We start from the raw sequence: 22,592 nt of genomic DNA, 5'->3' as shown, positions 1-22,592 counted from the left end.
CTTGTGTTCGGGTTTGTTTTTAATTGGACATGTAGGCCTATTTGTCATAATTTAGCGCTAAGGACCTACTTTCTAAATGTATAGCTATAGCCGTGCTATAAATATAAATATTATTATGTAACGTTATACATGTAATATTATGTAGGCCTATGGGGTGGGGTGGGTGCAGGGGTGTGTGAGGTGTGTAGTGGGGGTGTATGTAGGGGTGGTACTCAACACATTTTAACCATGACTTGCAATACAAGGCTCATTGTTGCCACAAATGTTTTTTTCCTTTAGCATGTTTAGGTCATTTAATAGGTTTTTATAAACTTCCATGTTTAACCTTGTATTGTTTTGGCTGTTCATTATGACTTTCGGTGGATTTCCAAAAGCAATTTCAAACAAACACAAACAAAAGGCACCATACCCAGTCACCTTCATGACAATTGAAACACTAGGTTAAATTAACAATGATAAATGAATGGTTCTTATAAGGTACAATCTCTTCCGATGAGGAACTCAAAGCGAGTAAAGCACGAAATTGACAAACAAACATAAAAACAATCAATTTACAAAGATTGGTTTTAAGCTTGGTTTTAAGTCTGGGGATGTTACGAAGGTTATTTGGAAGTGTGTTCGAAACAGTTTGCTTGATAAAACATACAGCGTAATATTTATGTTTTGTAAATGAAAGTTTTGTTTAAAATATTGACCAATTGTAAGATGTAAGATTGTTGATTTTTTTTACCAAATGTTGGGCAAAGTTGTTTTGAGGAGAAGCAAATTTCAACACATTGGTCCGATGATCACGGTGATGAAGAAATCAAATAATTAATCACTCATGAAAGATCCTCAATATGACCAGTGTCATAGGAGCGCTAGGCCTGGGAATTTCTTTGCTATATTGAAGTTCTGGCAACACTGTAGCCAGGCCGGGCACCCAGAGATATCGATCACCAATGCTAATATTAGCCTCAGATTTCACGCGTGGATTTTGATAATTTTCAGCCGGCAGTAAAAAATGGTGAAATTAAAACGGAAATTCTGACAAAACTATGATATATTGCTCACGGTGATGTGCGTTAGAAAGTTGGGAAAATCCTTCATTAGCGAACTATATTACTTTGAAAAGCTAAAAGGTTGATCCAAAAAAGGCTCGCGGGCAGAGTTGAAGCCTATCAAAATTGAAAATCTTACTCTAAATGACTGAATTTCACGCCTAAGTTTAACACTAGGATTTGAAAAAAAATACAGTATCAAGCATTACAGTTTTTCCTGACATTTACTGTTTTCATTTGGCCGAGAAAATAAATTTTACATTGAAAAGGTGTAACTCAAAATTTTGCTCATTTCAGCACTTAGATTTATTGTTGTTAACTATTTGTGTACATTTTACGAAGGTGTATCAATTCCAGCACTCTTTGCATCATAACTCAAGAAACACAGGACCTACAAAAGTATATCTGTTGCATTTGTATGCTTCGTCACGCTCGCTTGAAAGTGATCATTACAATTTTTGCCAGAGCGCACTACCATTCGCAAGATACTGCGAACGACCAAATCGCAACAGGTGAAAAATTCCACTATTCTTAAACATGGTAAACATTGTTGGTGAAAATAAACTGTGTGTCTTTATAAATGGCTTCAAGGATCCAAGATATGACTACGATTTGCCTGCCAAACGTGTTGGGGGAAAAACCTCAAATCCTTCAAATAAAATTTTAAAAACCAGTTATAGTAAGTTTGTACTGTCGTTTGAATTATTTACATTTAGACTTGTTGTGACAAAAAATAGGAAAGATTGTGTAAACATAATATCCATATTCCACTGGCCCTACTAGATAGGATTATTTATACTCCTCCACAATACTAGACCTATCAGCCACTGCATAACTTGTCTGAGATTTATTTGCTGTACTCGAAATTGACTTTTTCTCAAGACAGCGAACTCGGTAGCGGTTTTCAAAAGCCGTAGTAGTTAGATGTTCCAGAGTAAAATATAGTTAGATGTTCCAGAGTAAAATAAAGCCCTGTGATAGGCTAATAGTTAACCTGTATTTGTCATTCAAACATGACAGTTGATATTTGAAGATTCCTTAATAAAAATCCAAAAAATTGGGTTGATGTTACGTACCTCAATAACAGTTTCGTGCTAAGACATGACTAATTCCTGAACATCGTTGGCTGCTTCCGGATGGAGCTGGCGTAGATGGCGATGTTAGGACTTGGTCGTAAATGTGCGGATGAAAGTAGTTCTTCCTCATCTCTGTTGAGTGTTTTCCCCCCCCCCCCCTCTTTCTTATCCAGATGGCTTCTTTTATGTGTCTCCTCTTCCTGTTCTGTTCTCTGTCTTTGATTTGTGGCTCCTCATCCGATTACATGTTTTTGCTCGGCCACGTGATCTGTGATAGTAGATTTATTCTCCTCCCCTGTCTTTGCGCTCTGGTGTAGGCTTTCTTAAAAGCTTTATCAGCTTCCGTTTTGTGTTCTTTGAGTCGTGTACCAATAAGTCTCAATGTTTCTACAATTATGATTTATCATAGTTGAGGCAGGAGATTTCGTAAACACAGTCCGATGTTCGCTTAACATCCCGCTTGTCTTTGCGATGGACAAGTTTATTACGAAGAGTTTGGTGTGGCTTAAACGCGGTATTGATACCATGTTTCTTAAAAACAGGGGACCTTTTTTCTTCCGCACACTTACGACCAAGTCCTAACAGCGCCATCTACGCCAGCTCTATCCGGAAGCAACCGACGATGTGCAGGAATTGGTCAGTCAATTTGAGAAAGTGCTAAGTCTTAGCACGAAACTGTCTTTGAGGTGCGTAACATCAGAAATGGTAACATCAACCCAAATTGTTGGATTTGTACAAAGGAACCTTCGAATATCTATATTTTACCAACAATACTGATGAACTTATTTGCGAAACAAGACAGTTGCCGTGATAAAGTATAGCACAAACATAGCAATTTGCAAGATGAAGAATAAAAAAGTAGGCCAAAGTCATTGTGTGAATGGTCCATGCCATGTGTATGAGCTTGGTATAGTGGAGTGTATGCTAATGTGGATGCGGTAATGCAGCCGAAAGTTGCGTGTAAAGGTGCGTGTTTGGTACGCGCGATATGAGGGTATATGTATATAGTGATGTTTTATCACGCATAACTTCATCAGTGCTTTTGTGCGACAATGATTACTCTTAATTTGTTCCCCCGCAGCCAAATGACGAACTTGGTCGCTGCGCATCCCTTTTTAAAGGGAATTTTTAATAATATGAATAAATAATTATACATTGCTTTTCAATGTTGTGAATTTTCATTGTGTGGTGAATACAAAATCAATAAATAAAGCATATTTCATGAGAAAGGTAAACAAAAAAGTCGAAATAAAAAGAGACATCAAACTAAAAAAATAGCTGTACGAGGCTCGAGCTCCTGTTCTCTACTTTCGTATGGTAATTAGGTAAACAGTGAATAAAAGATCAGCTGATCGGTCTGAGCGTGGGTACGCGTTTAGTAGCGTCCCATAGCTAAGCTGGCACGTTCGATTTAGTTATTTACATCTTTGTTACTAATTTCTTACAACGTCTGCGATATCAACTCTATACCTCCTCTTGATTGATTTTACATAGTCTTTTACACAACACAAGTCATTTTACCAAACGTATTAAACTCCACTAGCATCTACCTATACTAGTTCCATTACAAAAACATACCACGTTTCCTTCTATGTGCCAGCACATCCCTTTTTAAAGGGATTTTTATTTACTAAGGTTGGTCTATTTTGCGAGGAGTAGTTAGTGTGCCCTCGATTCTCACTTCCCTATTTCGTACCCAATTTCAACCACTCAAAAGAGGGCTTTTTCAGAGTCACTGTAAATTTACTAATTGCTCCCAATCCTATCCCTATCCCATACCAATCGATACCACGTTCATTCATAAATACAATAATGTTTATCATATTGTCCAAGCTATTTTGACCCCGTGGACTTAAAATAACTTAAGGGATCTGGAATATGAGCGTTTTAAGCGTTTCGACAGTAGTTTTTGTGGGACATGAGAGCACATCAGACATATCGAATTGCATTCTAAATACGAAGAATGTCTTTCTGATATCAAATAATTATCATTTTTTTAAATTCACGATATAATACAAATTTTATGACAAATTATTAAAATTTGATATTTTTCACATTTTGATATATAACAGTCCTCGAAGTAAATTTTATAAATCTAATGATATATTCTTAAAGTGTATGTTGCTGCTGCTGCTGCGTTGCCATAGTCCTCATAGAACCGTCGGCATTCTCTTGCGTGCTTTCTCTCTTGCCACGGCCATTCCACCATTCGTCCACATTCTGATGTTATCGATCCATCCTGTTTTCCTTCGACCTGGCCTGGCTTTTCCTTCTACTTCTCCTTCTATCGTTATCTGAACAATGCTATCTGGACGCCGCTTCCAATGACCATACAGGGATATCTTTCTTTTCTTCAGCTGACTGAGCAGACCTTGTTTCTCTGTGATGCCCACTTTCTGACGGATCCATGCATTGGTTTTCCTTTCTTTCCAGCTGACCTGAAGCATTCTGCGCCATACCCACAGCTCAAACGACTCTATCTTCTTGATATCGCTTTGTTTTAGAGTCCAACTTGTCCAACTAGTCCAAAGTGTATGCAAAGTATTCTGGTGTATGTAGTGGGAGGAAAAGCCGACGATCAATTGAATTTTGACCTTTCATATTGAAGATATGGATTTTTCCCCAAAAAGACCTAATTTTATTTGGTGTTTTGGGGAAAAATCCATATCTTCAATACGAAAGGTCAAAATTTTCAATTGATCGTCGGCTTTTCATCCCACCTACAGGGTGTCCAAAAAAAAAAGAGGCCCTCATTGCGCCCTCTTTTTCTGCTATTTCTGAAAAGTTGATCAAATATATTTTGGTATGTAAAGAAATCTTGAGTCGTTAGCTTAAATAAACCAAAACAATTATATCAATCAGCTCACAACTTTTAAAGATATGCTCTTTTACAGAAATGTACCTGTTTTTCACTCTGTCCACGGAGAAGGTTTCGCTACTTCAAAGATTGAAAAGGAGTACACATACCATGCATTAATATCAAACATTCCTCAATGATAACTTTATAAAATAACTTTATTTATAGAATGGGCTTTACCGGTGGGTTTAAGGGCAATGAATTGTTAATAAAGTCATTAATTTGTGGGTAAAATGGATGCCGAATGGGACTTCTTTGCTTTACTTGCAATTACTTATTTTTTCTTGGTTATTTATGCCTTTTTGTTTTATTATGTTTCTTACTTTCTTACTTTGTTGTTTCTTGCTTTCTTTTATTTATTTACAACATAAGTCATTTCTCTTTTTAGGATAAAAGGTAGCCCTAAAAGGCTGTTTGGTTTGTCTTTAGTTCTTCTGAAGTGAGTTTACTGTGCTGCTCTGCCCTCTACCTGGTTGCCTCCTTGGCGAATACAGGTTTCAGCCCTGCTCCTCATTGCATCAATTGCGTTGCGTAACATCCATGTGCGCCGAATACTTGCGAATGCATTCAGTAATACGTTTGCGAAGATCTTGAATTTTGCCACAAAGGGAAAAAAAGTGGTGTGAGGTCTGGTGATCGTGCAGGCCACTCCACAGCATAAGCCATCCCAACCACTCTGTTTGCTATCCGTGGACAGAGTGAAAAACGGGCACTTTTATTCAAAAGAACATATCTTCAAAAGTTGTGAGCCGATTGAAATAATTGTTTTGGTTTATTAAAGCTAACGATTAAAGGTTTCTTTACATACCAAAATATATTTAATCAACTTTTCAGAAATAGGAGAAAAAAAGGCGCAATGAGGGGCCTATTTTTTGGGACACCCTGTACATACACTTTAAGTATAAATCATCAGATTTATATAGTTTACTTCGAGTACTGTTAAATATCAAAAATATCAATTTTTAATGATTTGCCATAAAATGTGTATAACATTGCGAATTTCAAAAAATCAAAATTATTTGATATCAGAAGGTCATTCCTCGTATTCAGAATGCAATTCTATATGTTTAATGTGCTCTAATGTCCCACAATAAATACTGTCCAAACGTTCATACCCCACCCCTTAAACAGTAAGGGTAATATATTTTGCTTTTTCATTTAATCCCCTGATCTTTGGCTTATCAACAGTAGACTTTCCAAAGTCAATAACTTAAAGTCGACTAATGAACAAAGCTTCCACTGATTATCTAGGGTTCGAACCCGGGACTTTCAGAGACGCGTGCTATACCAACTGCACTAACAAGTCAGATAGGATTTTAATCTACGGGTCTTCAGTTAAATTGCAATGGAATCCTAACATACTGAATATTATTTTGCTTTTCACTATAATACCTAAAATGTGTATCACTGTCACGCTCTACCACACTCATTGTCTCTTAGAGCGAGAACATAATCTTTTGTGTGTGTGGGGGGTATGTGTGTGTGGTTTTTTTTTAATTAGAAGAATAATGCATACGGTCTACCAAAACGATCATAAGAATATCTCAATAATATTTTTATTTATCTGGCCCTATGGTAAATCCGGCCCTGTGTGCAGCGTGTTAATTTGTGGCACGGCAACTTGCTGTTACCTGCTGTCCTGTTGTTATGGCACGTGAGACAGCCTGCTTGCCAGATCAAAAGCCTGTTGTTGGTTAACACGTGAGATGGTTATTACTTTTTCGGAGATAAAGTATAAGTACTATGAATAAATTAGTAATAAATTGTTGAGGTAAAAACAAGGTATCACAGTAGTTTTCTTTGTGGTCCATCACAGACTCCTCCAGTGCGTAGCCGGATTCCAGCTCCAGCAAACCCACCAATTAAACCACTTGCTACCAAAGTACCTAGCCGCTCGGTTCCGTCGCAATCCTTTAGCCTTAGTTGTTAATATTTTTGAATACAAAACGCGGGACAAAACGATGGATACATTGTTTGTGATACTACAATCAAATAGAAAACTGTATGAAATTGACACCTGATTTAAGCGGTTATTTCGATGTTTGGATTTATAATTCTAATATTGCAAGATTGCATAAATTGGTATGTCAGCTTTCCATTGAGTCATTAAAGGAAAAAACATACTAAGGAAAATGAAATAATTTACTTTGATATATAGATTATTATATGCCTTTTTCTTCGTCTCAAATGAAATTCTTAAAAAAATCATGCTAACGGCAGTGCTTACACTGTGAAGTGTATACATGAGGTCGAATCAAACATGATAGCCTAGATAGGCTTTGCCATTAAAGCAATAGTTGATATCATCATGGCTATTTAGCTGAAACTACAGATACACAGGGTATTTTCTTGTTTTGAGATGTCTCTAGGGACAGTATCGTATTAAAAAGTTGGTAAACATCACCAGAAAATCTTGACTTTGACATCTAAAAGTTGATATCCTTAGTTTAAAAAGGGTATTTGAACTGCAAATGAACTCAATGAAATTCTTGATATTTGGGTGGTTTGGAAATGGTGTTGATTTTTTGTTTTCAATGAGAATGTCAAGTCTGGTATCAAAATAATTGTGCAACTTTGGTTTTTTCAAATATGTATTTAGTTTTTCATAACAATAATAATTGCGAGAGATATGATGGTTCAAAATAAGAGACTTTGGGGACATGCACCTTGTACCTTTCAGGTGCCAATAATTATTTCTGAGACGAAAATAGAAAAAACAAACCGAAATCACCTTGGATAACATTTTCATTGTTGAAGTGTATTCGTAGGAAGAATATTTTGCATAATAAATCAATAAATAAACCAACAGAAGGTTATATCCAAAAGTACAAGATAAAAAATATCAAATATCTTTGAATTGTATAAAGAATTGGGTATATTTATGTATTATTATAAAACTGGTTTACTTCAACAATCATTTGATAATTTATTCACTGAATTGGAAAGCATTCACAAATAATGATACGAGAAACAAGACTACTTACAGACTCGAAACTCACAAAATTAAATCTGCATAAACCTGGGGACCGAACCTTTGGAACTCTTTGCCCTCTGATATTAAATCGACTCGAAATTTAAATTCCTATAAAACGCGCTTGTCGTCTTTTCTCATGAAGAAAAATTTAAGCATATATATCCTTGCTGTAAACTCAGGATTTGTCATAATTATTTTTATCACATCGGTAAATCTGACTTATTGATCAAATGATTTTTTTTCTGATTTATATTCCTCCATTCCTTTACTTTTGTTGCTTGAGACATCTGATTTGTTTAATGTTAATGTGTTTGTGTGTAATTCTTAATTCTAGTATTACAATAATTAGCCTATAATCCCAGCAAACACAAAACGTTTTCGACATCATTCGCAAAAGGTTATAAAAGGTTGTCAGAAAACGTTTAAATGTCGGGTTATATAAAGGGAATATTAAGAGTATAAAACGTTTTCATAACCATAAAAAACATTTTTTGATAATCTACTGCTCAGCAAACAAAAAATTTTTTCAGAAAACGTTTAAATGTCGGGTTATTTAAAGGGTATAAAAACGCTTTAATAACATTCCAAAAACATTCTTGAAAACTTGATACAAAACATTCTAAACAGAATATTATTTTGGGGTTGAAAAAATATTTTGCGAAAAATGTTTGCCCAAAATATTTTCAATAACGTTTTACAAATGTTTTCATGACCTTTATATAACCCGACATTTAAATGTTATTAAAAGGTTTTGAAAAAAACATTTTAAGAACATTTCTGTGTTTGCTGGGCTCAAATATTTTAACATAATGTTATTTAAGTATTGACACAATATTTGGCAAAGATGTTTGCAAAAATAGTTTACAATAACATTTTTGGAAAACATTTAAAAAATATTGTTGTATTGTGTTTTCATACAAAATTTTTTAAAACGTTATCATGACCTTTATATAACCCGACATTTTAATGTTTTTAAAACGTTTTTACTTAAACCAAAAGCCAAAATATAACCTATTTAAAACGTTTTTAAAACGTTTTTGTGTTTGCTGGGATATGTCTTTTAAGGTGGTGTAACGCTTCCTCCATCCTTTTTAAAATTCTATTTTGATGTTTATAATTTGCATGTATTTTGATGGAAATAAATAAAATATGTATATATGCATGTAGAATGGTTTAAGGGTTAGTTTACGGGTTCATGAAGCATTTAAGGTTAGCCGAGAGTTTTTCATGCGCTTGATTTCAGAGGGGCGTAAGTTCATAACAGAAACAGCCATGCAGAAAATGAACAAGCGTACCGGGACGTAGGCCTACTTACAATAGAATATCGAACCACGGTCAAGACATGAAAAGGCTATGAAACTTGGCTTAGCTCGTGCCCGGAGCTCGGATGCCGGGGGGGTGGCACAAGCCGTTTTCGGCAATTTTCACAAGGATTTTATACATTTTAAAATTGATTGGGGGCACTTCGTCAAGCTACGCCCTGGAAAATGTGTTGATTTTGAATTTATAGCCTTGATATCTTTGATGAAATCAATGCTGCTATTCCCCTGATTACAATGTAGGCCTAAGGGTAGGCAACAACAACAATATCAAAAAGCAATTATTTGTAAATCGAATTTGGGATGAAAATCAACAAGACAGACTTAGCAGGCCTACAAATTTCTGAATTATATAAAGTGAAAAACAATCAATCACGATTCACTGCACTCAGCGAATCAATCAAATAAAACTAAAAAGAAAGGAGCAAGAAAGAATAAATACATAGTGAAAAAAGAGGAAGAAAGAGAGAGAAAGAAAATAAACGAAAATGAAAGAAAGAAAGAAAGAAATGAAAAAAGAAATGAAAAAAAGGAGAAAGAAAAGAGGAAAGAAAGGAAGTAAAAATGAGAAAAGAAAAAAAAGAAAATTCAGCCACACGGAGACTCGAACCCACAAAAATAGTTCACATTAGATTATCAGTCCAATGCTCTATCCACTCGGCCATCGATCAACTTACGCAATAGACTGTTCTCAAAGCGGGTGATATAACTATAATTGGATGCAATTCAAGATGATTACAATCGCGTCCGCATTATGGCTCTTAGAATAAACACGCATGTCGGCGCTGAAATTTTGAACGAACTGATGGAGGAAAACCTCGTTTTTGCAAAACTAGCTTCAATTTGGAGTGAAAATCAAATGGAATAGCAATTGGCAGAATGTTGAGAAATAATGTAGGTATTCAGATGTCTAAATTAACGTCTCGTAATCAAGATATCGATAATTTCACAACCCCGCTTTTTCTCAAGCAAATTCTCCAAAATTTTCCCCCAAAAAGGGCTTTTAAAATTTAATCGGTACTGTATTTGGTTCTTCCCCATGGCAACATTATTTCTTTGATCGATTTATAATACAATACGAAAAAGAAGAAAACAATCGCTCGGTGTGGATTTATAGGGAGCGCACATTTGAAAAAAAACCTCATGGAACGTGTTTTTGATGTTGTGAACATGGTGGGTAAAAATGCTTTAAACGAAGGATTTTCAAATTTATTCTAATAATTTGTATATAACACACACAAAAATGTTAAGCTACATCCAATGCACCAACATTTCACTCGCTGCGATATTTGATTACTGAGAAAACTCTGTTTTAGAGAACAACTTTATACGTCTTTTATACGTTTTTTATACGTCTCTTTGTGTAACCTTAAGGTGAGTTCATTATTTTTTTCTACACTATGGTATTTTTGGTCAGATCTTTGAATTGATTAATTTTATTTGGTTCCACACTGAGCAGAGAATTATAAAAATAGGAAATACATAAGATATATATTATTACAAGATTAAAATACATAACATAATATATGACACTAAACAAATAAAAATAAAAAGATATATAAAGTGAGGATAAAAATACACTATGAACCAGGATAACCCATAAAAGCCAATGTTTCAGGCTTATTTCCAATGGGGTCATTAATAAAAAGATTTTACAGAAATGGCAGAGAATAAACAACAAAAGAAGACAACAGACCCTCACTGGAAATTGGCCATTACTGAGATGATTCCTTATTGCATCATTGATTTGATTTAAATTGGGGATGTTTTGATATCATTTGGAACTTGGAAGCATGTTCCAATTCCGTATTGCACTATAATAGAAAGTATTGGTAGCTGAACTTTTGATTTTAGGCTCATGTAAATTAAAGGGCCGCCTTCTAGTATTGCGATTGTGAATTTCAGACGTTTTAGTAAACAACTGACACAAGTAAGGGGCACTAGACCCATAGAAAAGTGTGCACGTGGCATAATTTTCAAATTTTTACTCTACACTCTACATTCAAAATATTCAGACTGTCAATCAAGTTCGGCTTTTAGCAATATGTGTCCGGGGTTCTAGGTACAAAATATAGCGCACCATTTTATTTTGACTGATTTGAAGCTTGTTTTTGCGCCGTTGGCTTAGACCCGAATACCATGAAGATGATGAATAATGGCATAGTGGCATTGAATTAAAGCCGAACACAGAATTTTGCGACAGTTTTGGTTGAAACAGCTGCCATTGCGATACATACATTTCATCGTAGAATTTGCCTTTTGAATAATATTGTTGCAATTGCTTACCCAGATTTCATAGATGCAAAGCCAGTCTTGCCAAGATGCAAAGACAGTTAAAAATAATATTGAACGTCCCTTTAAGGTGGTATTACACCCCTTGCCAATTTTTTTTGTCTATTTTTGCATTTTTCTCACAAATTATAGCGCGCTGGTGACAAGTAAGCTATTTATATTATAGGGGCAAGGACTACAACTACTGCATTGGAAAATCAGCAACTCAAGGCAAGTAGTTATTGATTTATTGATCAAATATTGGGTTTCCCTCATTTTTGACTGTAACTCCACAACTGTTGTCTGTGCTGAAATTTCCAGTGCAGTATTTGTAGTCCTTGCCCCTATAATATACATTTCTTACTTGTCACCAATACGCTTTAATTTTTGAGAAAAATGCAAAAATAGGCACACAATTTGCCAGGAGTGCAGTACCACCTTAAATCCTACATATCCACCAAATCTGATAACCTACCTCTTCACATGGACAAGGACCTGAAGATACTCGTAGTATGTCTGTTCTGGCTCCACGTTGGTTCACGTTCCTTTCCTTTCCACTCTGAATTAAAATCAAAGGAAACTTCATAACTTTGTTGTCTTGACTAAATTATTTTTGCAAAAGCCACTTACAGCTTTGCTTTTAGAGGCCATTGTTTTTTCCAAAATTGCTGTTCCAGTAAAGTGTGAAGATGCAAAATAAAAGTGAACTGTAGTGACTAAATATTTCTTCATAGAATTCTAATTTCTAATTTGAATATTTTTTTATTGATTTTCCAGTTCGCAAAATAGAAGTGATGAATATTTGACCATCCACGTCGAAACGCTCGTAAAGTCTGCCCCTGGTTAATTTTGTTTTCTTCCGTGTTTAGAAAATATATATCATAAGCTTTACAATGATATATCATTTGACTTCAAACGATATCCAGAAGCGGAGTTATGGCTTGTTAAACTTTGCTCCTTCAGTAAAAGTGTACATTATTTTGGTGCTGCAATATTTCTCTTTTCTACATTGCTGGTATTAAATATCAAATGGGCATAATTGGCGGTCACTTCAAATCATCCCCAAGTCAACGAGGTTCAGGAATGTCCTCTCATTGTTAATTGTTGGTTAACCCACCACTTGAACAGGATTTAGCCAAAGCAAACAAAGACTAAAGCTATTTACTATAAGTATAAGCTTATTATCCTCTTCAACAATAGGATTAAAGATTGGTGTTTGACTGGACTAAAATGAGAAACTTCTAGGACAATTATTAGGTACATTATGTACAAGCTTTATGCACATTTTGGACTGTAACTCGAAATACAATTTGCCGAGCGGTTTGAGATGGATGGTCACATATTGACTCTGGCAAAGAACAACCACTATTCAGAGAGTCAAGTGATGTTGGCAAGCATAAATACAGGCAAGTAAAAATGCGCATAAATAGGAAATTTTGACCTTAACCTCAGATAACTAAGTTTGCCAACAAGCTCCCAAAATTATTTTGTTGGAAAATAACATTTAAGATAGCAGTGTTTTTAAACAGCAAGATCCCATGTGTAAGTTTGAAATTAAAATTTCACACTTACACATGGGATCTTGATGGGGCATCCCATTGTATGCACTGTATAATATGTCTTCGAGCTTCCAAAAAAGGCTTTTTTGGGATGATGTGCGCAAAAAAATTGAATTTGACATTATTGTTGCACATGATCGAGATGAAAATGGTCTTATTGTGACAATGTGATCTCCTGATCTTGCACCTCTAGAATTCTTCATGTGGGCTGTCACAAAGGTTTTTACAAGTCACATGTGGTTTCTCCATGCGACTTGGTATATTTGCTGGGCTCTTGTTTGCCCTGCCAAATGTTTCATCCCAATTGCTCAGTGCGTTTGCCCTGTTCTTGTTTTGGTCATTGTTTTTAGTCATGTTAGTATTGACAAGACACAGGCTCCGGAAGATTTTGAAATGCATACATTTTTCCATGAATTGTAGTACCTTAGATTTTGAATTATACCCTAAAATTATGAATTCTACCTTAAAATTATGAAATTGATCCCAAAATTATGAATTTTACTGTAAAATTATGAATTTTTCCTCAGATTATTGGGGAGGGGGCTCTAGGGTACTTGGGCTCCTCACCAAATTTATTGAGGGGGCCGCCCCAGCCCCCACCCCCACCACGGTTCCGGAGCCACTGCAAGATCTCATGGTGAAGTGCTTTTGTAAAGTCAATAATTTGCACAAAATATTGTGCTTTTGTGGTTTGTCTATTTAGCCTAAGGTATTTTTCATTTGTTCAATATTAAATTTAAAACTGCTCAAAGGGCTATTATGCACATATCAAATGCAACCCCGGCCCATGGGGACCCGGGGATGGCCGGGTCGTGGGCCGTGGATTTTGGGTTTAAAAGTTCAAGTCACGGGTAAACACCCGGCCAGTCCCGGACCCACCCGGGCAAAACACTCAGCCACTCCCCGGCCCTCCCGGGGCGAATATCCGATGCAAGCCACTGCAAACCCCGGGTATTCCTCGGCCCAAGTTCCTGGCCCTGAGCATCGAATATAGGCCTGGATCTTAATATCGCATCAATCTTGTCATGCGGGCTCAAAATTGCCATGACAGGTATTGCCATTTTGGATATTATTTAAAACATCCTTTCAACGATTTGTGATCAATAATCTGTATATTAACACAAGACATTATATTCAATTTTTATATTATACACTTATAATTATTTTCTTAAAAGAAGAAAAATACAGCTCGAGAATTTATAAAGAACATGTACACTACCTATAGTATAGTCTTCCATTAAGTATTATGGCCATGTAGCAGTCGATCGCAGATGTCACAAAAGTATCATGGATTCTTTTATTATCACGGTCAGTTTTGTTTTTGAGTGTAGGCCTAAAACTTAAAATATTTTAAAACTTTACTCTCGGCGGGTGGTTAAAACTTTTAAAAAAATAGCGTAAAAAATAGAAACCAACTTCATTTGGCATAAATAAGCGTATAGCAGGCTCTCGTTTGCATATGTGCATGTCAAGAAGCCAGTGTGGTCTGGTTAAACATGCTAACTTTAGAGCCCCGCTAAATAGCAAATACATGGCCTACTGCAAAATTTTGAAACATAGCGCAACAGCCAAGATTTTGTTTTTGGATTTTAATATGAACAGTTACATTAATGTGGCGTCTCAGTGGATTATTAATATACATCCACGGCTCAAGAACGGCCAAGTGATAGGATTCCCCGGCCCATAAATGAAGGGAATCCTTACTAGCAAACCACGGCCATGTTCACGCCCCATTTTTTTTAAAAATACTGGTTGGAAAACCCCGGGTACGTTATGACATAATCCCGGCCCTCGCCCGGGTAAAGTCCCAACCCAATTTCCCGGGGTTTTGGCCAACGTCAACTCTTATACCAGTCCCGGCCAACACCCGGCTCCCCCCGGGACACATTTTGAGTCAAATCCCGGGTCACATGATGTCAAGTCTCGGACCATCCCCGGGTCCCCAGGGGCCGGGGTTGCATTTGATATGTGCATTAAAGTTATTGAGTTGGATATCCATCTTAATACCATCATCATTATATATGAACTATGAAAGGACGCTATAAAGTATAACTGCTTACAATGCAGCTTTCAGAGCAGCAATGTTACTTCACTGGTCCTTGAAACAGAACAGTCTATGAAAGAAAGACAACCTGTGTCAAAGTAGTTAATTTCCACGATAAGTTTGTTTATTGTGTATTCACCTGCATACAGATATTTGCTATTTTCATGAAGTGTTGTCAAGATATGTTATGATTGTGTTATATATGTTATTTTTAGCAAACCGCCAGATCTCATTTATAGTTTTGGTCACTTTCGTTTCACATTGTTTGAGATTTTTGAATGATTTTACAAGGTGTCTCTAAAGTGGACACCTAATTGTTGTCAGTCAATTTAGGGGTAATTGGAAGCGTTCAATTAGGGGCCGGAATGTTTGTGCCAATTTAGGGTTCTAAGCATTTGCGCGTGTGGCGCCACCTTAAGCGATCTAAAACTTCATTACTCGAGTTGCGTCCAGATTTCTGCGACCAATCAGACAGACAAAATGGCGGATTGTAACAAGAGGTTTTACAATTTGTTCTACACTGAACACACTAGAAACATTAAAAACAGGATAAGTTACTATTTAACAGTATTGTGAATCATCAACGAGTATTAAAGAAATGCTAAGAAAGTAAAAACTGTCTCACAAAGGCCAAGATTTCACCGTGATGTGAAAATTAGGAACTAAACCCTACAACCACAAAGGAAAAAATACACATTAGGATCACACAACTTGAGGTTCTGAAGAGAAACGACACATACGTGCCAAGACAGTACAGAGACCAAAACCAATCAATCAAAACACACCATCAAGGATCACACAAGGTTCCCATACCATACCACTTCGGCATCATATTTGAAACCAAGAGCTGTATGCTGTAAAACAATCACACATCAAACGGGGGAACAAAATTGATAAACGAACAAAATATCACATACCTGCTCCGAGTATAACTCTAAACCACAAGTAATTCTAAAAATTCTTTCCTTCTTAGGATGAAGTCGTCTGTGTCCGTCAGCTCGCATAAGTTTGTGATGCGATAGTTAGCAGTGTGTGGAACTTTCCAATGTTTATAAGCGTCCAGTGGTTCACGAAGAACAGACTGATATTGTGCTCTGGGGTCTGCTACATTTATACCCTACTCTAAATCTGTCCACGTGAGATAGAAACGCCCACCCAAAAAAGTTGAAAAAAGTTGAGCGCACACACTGAATAGGCGATTGTTATGGTTATGGTGCGCTGTGTACTGTGGCAGACACTCTTTAACCAACTCCGGTCCTGTACAAGGCAACAAAATGAAACATTTGATTGATATCTGATTGGCCAATGTATACAGCAAATGTAAGAAATCAATAAATATAAAAGAATTGTTTTTTTGTTTTTTTTGTGTTTTTTTTCTTGTTGTTGTTCCAAAAGGCATTAAGTCCAATGGTAACCATTTTTAAACCTTGCATTTGAGAATTTTAGGGGACAAAATGATATTGAATATAGTTAGAGAATAAACTAGAGTTACAAACATATCCATTTCAATAGTTAAATGCCATTTAAGCTTTAAAAATATACTAGAAAAATGTGACACAATTAAAGGCAGCTATTGGATTTGTAGAGCCGAAAAACTTCAATATCTCTACACTGCATTTACAAGCCTTGAGTAGTAAACTGGTTAAACTTAATGTTCTTCTTAAGCTTCTTTATTTAGTATATTGAAGAATCCATAACAAAAAAACCCTTCATATCAGTGTCAAAAAGGTTAAAACTTGATCAGGTTTCTACCTGCTTGCCTTGATTATCGAGTCGCCAATGCATCGAACCTAAAAACTGATTGCTTATTGATAAATTGAATAGCCTGAGTACTATCGAAACATCAAAATCAAAAGGAGGGCGCTAGCTCAGTTTAAATATTGGTACAAACATAAAATTGGCACTAACATTCCGCCCCTCAATTGCCCTTAATAGTGTGAACTTGGAAATTCTCTGAACAATTGCAAGCAATTTTGTGACAATTTTTGATATTAAATTTTTAAAATACCTAAGCATGTAGACTATGTATTGAAAGCTTTTGATACAATGATCAAAATAAAACCTGTTATTAAACAGGAAAATCACTAGTGTCCAAAAGCCTATCATTATTTTCTTGACAGAAATTTAGTAATTAGCAAAAGGTAGTGCAATCAGGTCAAAAGATTGCAAAAATTAATAGACAATTGAATACATGAATTCAAAACCCACCCAAGTCCATGCGACGTGATTTTGAGAAAAAAAAATCTGTGTATCATTTTAATTCCTTCAGTTAGATTTACCTGGTCAATATGGTAAGTTTTACGTGCAAATGAGTGGGTGAAAGTATATTAGGTATGACGATTAGCATTTCAGGCACTTCGTGGGGGTTCATTTTAAATGCTGGACTTGGGTGTCGGAATGTTGGAATGAGATTACCACTAGTAAGATAATACAAAACAAGAAATGTCTTTAAAAAAGACAATGCCTCCAAGATACCAGTGGGCACCTTTTGTTATTAGTTAAGGAGACACTTTTAATGCTAGCTTTAAGGTAACGCTATTGGATATAGATTTTTGTCTGAAAATATGGCCTGTCAAAATGGCACGTAACCAAGAAGTTGGCAACAACTTTCTTTTATTTTTGTTATGCAATGTTGTCAGGTAGGCCTTATTTTCTAATTATATATGCAAGAATTATACAAAGTAAAATGTTCAGATCGGCTACAAAATAAGATATAAAACCCATGGATGCTTTTTGGCAATTTCATTTGCATAATTAATTAGGGCCCCTAATCAACTTTTCTAATAAGTGGCCCTAATTAATTATGCAAATTGAAATTTGCCAAAACGCAACCGTAATTTTGTAGTATAGTGTGTGTTCTACCCATGTATCATTCCTCAGTACCATAGCTCTTTTAACTGTATCTGATTATCTGAAATCTTTACTTTGCATAATTCATGCATGTAATTAGAAAATCATCTGGCAACTGGACTTGTCAAAAATATAGAAAAAAAAAGAAAGTTGTTGCCAATTTTTTGTTTTGGTTTCGCGCCATTTTGACAGGCCATATCTCAAGAACCGAATGTAATCTACAGGGCATTTAAGCTTTAACATACTATAGTATTATTTAAATAGAAAGAAAATCTAAATTTGTGCATTAGCCAATAGGGCCACGGTCACCTAAAGCCATCTTGCAATTTTGCAGATAATTCTGATGTATGAAATAAGACCTTCAAACTTTCAGATATGAAGAGTTCCAGATGCAGGCAGCCGTTTCCGTTTTTTAAATATAGGCCTAAGTTGTATCAAGAGTCATTTCTTGTGGATTTTTTGACTGAAAATTACGATTGTAACGTGTCAGAGTAACACATTTTCGTATCAGATTCTTTTATGCTTGTGCCATTACTTTTTTGTATGTGTAATAATAAAAAATCAAAAACGTTATTGTTTTGTTTTCTTTCCTTCATTTGTGCTTTGTTTTGCATCGAAAGGGCCAATATCAACACCTTGTTTGTAAGAAGTAGGCCCTATTGTGTGGGGAAAGATGATTCTTGCATTTTATTTTTATTTTTATCTTAACAAACAAAAAGCAAATTTCTCAGTCATAGTCTTGAAACGGCTATGGGTATGCATGCAAAAAATATTGCAACAGTACTCAGTAGAATGTAAAAACTGACATACATACCACCAACATGACCAACCACGCATGGGAATTGGGGAAGCAAATACTTAAAACGAATTATTCCGAATTATATCAACGCAATACAATTGCAATTCTTTAGTACATATGTATTTGAACAGCAATGAAGCCGGGAAACAAACTCGAAAACCTGCAAAAGAGCGTAGATCGAGTTAAAAACTCGAAAACCTAGGGTTAGGGTTAGGGTTAGGGTTAGGGTTAGGGTTAGGGTTAGGGTTAGGGTTAGGGTTAGGGTTAGGGTTAGTGGGTTAGTGGGTTAGTGGGTTAGGGTTAGGGTTAGGGTTAGGGGGGTTAGGGGTTAGGGTTAGGGTTAGGGTTAGGGTTAGGGTTGGGGTTAGGGTTAGGGTTAGGGTTAGGGTTAGTGGGTTAGGGTTAGGGTTAGGGTTGGGGTTAGGGTTAGGGTTAGGGTTAGGGTTAGGGTTAGGGTTAGGGTTAGGGTTAGGGTTAGTGGGTTGGGGTTAGGGTTAGGGTTAGGGTTAGGGTTAGGGTTAGGGTTAGGGTTAGGGTTAGGGTTGGGGTTAGGGTTAGTGGGTTGGGTTGAGGGTTAGGGTTAGGGTTAGGGTTAGGGTTAGGGGTTAGGGTTAGGGTTAGGGTTGGGGTTAGAGTTAATCCGAAATGCCCGAACTTTCCTGGGACTGCTAAGGTCTGGCTCTAGGTTGTCTTGGTAGACCTAGGTAGGGTTATCATGGATCCGCGTAGGCTTAGCTTAGCTGCTCTTTTTGGCCGAGTTACCAGGGTGCAAAGTTTGTACATAAGTCTATGGAAACAAATTTAAAACGCCATTTTGAAAGTGAAGATGACCCATTAGATTTTTTTTTTTTTTTTGTTATTTGTAGAACTAAATAAGATCTACGTTTTTCAAAAAAATCAGGTCAATAGCACATTCCGTTAAGGAGATATGGCTTCTACAGCCCTGGCTGAGTATGTAAATTAAATGGAACAGCCGCCTATATCTAACAAACTAAAAACTTGCCGAACATAAATTGGACGACACATATAGAGCTCGTCGAGGTCTACTTGGATCTCAATTTTAACCAAATCGGATGACGGGAACCACCCCAAATAGTCCATATAGGCCAAGGGTTAGGTTAGGGTTAGGGTTAGGGTTAGGGTTAGGGTTAGGGTTAGAGTTAATCCGAAATGCCCGAACTTTCCTGGGACTGCTAAGGTCTGGCTCTAGGTTGTCTTGGTAGACCTAGGTAGGGTTATCATGGATCCGCGTAGGCTTAGCTTAGCTGCTCTTTTTGGCCGAGTTACCAGGGTGCAAAGTTTGTACATAAGTCTATGGAAACAAATTTAAAACGCCATTTTGAAAGTGAAGATGACCCATTAGATTTTTTTTTGCCTGTGAGGTTATTTGTAGAACTAAATACGATCTACGTTTTGCAACAAAAATCAGGTCAATAGCACATTCCGTTAAGGAGATATGGCTTCTACAGCCCTGGGTGAGTATGTAAATTAAATGGAACAGCCGCCTATATCTAACAAACTAAAAACCTGCGGAACATAAATTGGACGACACATGTAGAGCCTGTCGAGATCTACTTGGATCTCAATTTTAACCAAATCGGATGACGGGAACCACCCCAAATAGGCCATATATAGGGTTAGGGTTAGGGTTAGGGTTAGGGTTAGGTTAGGTTAGAGTTACGGCATATTGCCGTAAATATGGTTGGGAGCTAGGAGTTGTGCTTCGAGTATATGATAGGTCTGATGAAGGACAGTATGGATCCCCGTTGGGTTTTTGATACTCCAATTAAAAATACCTAACCCTAGGGGTCAAAGTTTGTACATAAGTCTATGGGAAAAAAATTGAATTGCATTTTTTGAGGGTGTATTTGGGCTTTTACAAATTTGAACCTATGAAGAAAGCTAAAGAGGTTGTTGACATCTACGTTTTGCAAAAAAATCAGGTCAATAGCACATTCCGATAAGGAGATATGGCTTCTACAGCCCTGGCTGAGTATGTAAATTAAATGGAACAGCCGCCTATATCTAACAAACTAAAAACTTGCCGAACATAAATTGGACGACACATATAGAGCTCGTCGAGGTCTACTTGGATCTCAATTTTAACCAAATCGGATGACGGGAAGCACCCCAAATAGTCCATATAATCCAAGATGGCGGCTAAAAAAGTTTGTCCAAAATTAATGAAAATCGTATTTTTGGAAAGCTAATTTTTTATGCTATATGGGAAAAATATTAAAAAAATCAAAAAATCACGGCTTCAAAAATCCAAGATGGCGGCTAAAAAAAGGTTTGTCCAAAATTAATGAAAATTGTATTTTTTTGGAAAGCTAATTTTGTATGGGGAAATATTTAAAAATTTAAAAACTCAAAAATTCAAAAATCCAGGATGGCGGCTAAACAAATTTGTCCAAAATTTGACCCTTGATTAACCTTTGACCTTTTATGTGACCGTTGACTTTGTAGTTAACCACATCAAATATGATTTCACACAGGATATATCACTCATAGAAAGAGAGAACATATAATACGACTTACCTGGAGCTATCCAATGGCTCAAATGACATGTGTAAAACTCAAATGACCAAAGTATCACATTTAAGAAATTTACGGTGGCTTTGAAACAAGTCTTTAATATTCGTTTTTAAGTTATTATAAGTTCCTTGAAGTTCATATTTGAGATGAAGGATTGGTATGAGGAACTCTTTTCACCACCGAGGTCAAAGGTCAATCAGAGGTCAAATGTACATTTTTTCTCATAAAATCACTAAACAAGGTCAAAGGTCAACGAATTGTATATCATAGTAAAGTATGTTAAATAAGCTTTAATATGAGACACTAACCATTTCTATAGTGCATTTCGTTCTTGAGATATTTTTTTTTCTTAAATCCAAGATGGCGGCCCAAAAAATTGTCCAAAATTAACGAAATGGTATTTTTAAAGCTAATTTTATACGCTATAAGGGAAAAATATTTAGAAATTCAAAAACTCACGTCTTCACAAATCCAAGAAAAAAAAAAAAAAAGTTTGTCTCAAATTAATTCAAATGTTAATTTTGGACAGCTAATTTTTATGCTATATGAGAAAAATATTTAAAAAATCAAAACTCACATCTTCAAAAAATCCAGGATGGCGGCTAAAAAGTTTGTCCAAAATTTGACCCTTGAATAACCTTTTGACCTTTTGTGTGACCTTTGATTTTGCTTTTAACCACATCAAATATGATTTCACACAGGATATATCACTCATAGAAAGAGAGAACACATAATACGCCTTACCTGGAGCTATCCAATGGCTAGGGTTAGAGTTAATCCGAAATGCCCGAACTTTCCTGGGACTGCTAAGGTCTGGCTCTAGGTTGTCTTGGTAGACCTAGGTAGGGTTATCATGGATCCGCGTAGGCTTAGCTTAGCTGCTCTTTTTGGCTGAGTTACCAGGGTGCAAAGTTTGTGCATAAGTCTATGGAAACAAATTTAAAACGCCATTTTGAAAGTGAAGATGACCCATTAGATTTTTTTGCCTGTGAGATTATTTGTAGAACTAAATACGATCTACGTTTTGCAAAAAAAATCAGGTCAATAGCACATTCCGATAAGAAGATATGGCTTCTACAGCCCTGGCTGAGTATGTAAATTAAATGGAACAGCCGCCTATATCTAACAAACTAAAAACTTGCCGAACATAAATTGGACGACACATATAGAGCTCGTCGAGGTCTACTTGGATCTCAATTTTTAACCAAATCGGATGACGGGAACCACCCCAAATAGTCCATATAGGCCAAGGGTTAGGGTTAGGGTTA

The 22,592-nt window shown here is 36.2% G+C and overlaps 1 protein-coding gene across 1 annotated transcript in view; it reads right to left on the bottom strand.

The window, feature by feature from the left end:
* LOC140145241 (4-hydroxyphenylacetate decarboxylase glycyl radical subunit-like) overlaps positions 1-16,241 on the bottom strand; it is a 32,773-nt gene extending 16,532 nt beyond the window's left edge. The window contains exons 1-2 of the mRNA XM_072167010.1: positions 16,058-16,241; positions 12,013-12,096 (exon numbers count right to left, since the gene is read on the bottom strand). The gene's annotated coding sequence lies outside the window, so the exon portion shown is untranslated. The remainder of the gene's footprint in view (positions 1-12,012; positions 12,097-16,057) is intronic.
* Positions 16,242-22,592: the final 6,351 nt, after the last annotated feature.

This window comes from Amphiura filiformis, unplaced genomic scaffold (assembly GCF_039555335.1).
Source record: "Amphiura filiformis unplaced genomic scaffold, Afil_fr2py scaffold_180, whole genome shotgun sequence".
In the NCBI taxonomy this organism is placed as follows: Eukaryota; Metazoa; Echinodermata; class Ophiuroidea; order Amphilepidida; family Amphiuridae; genus Amphiura; species Amphiura filiformis.
Note: the sequence above shows the minus strand (reverse complement) of the source record. Positions and strands in the feature narration are given on the sequence as shown.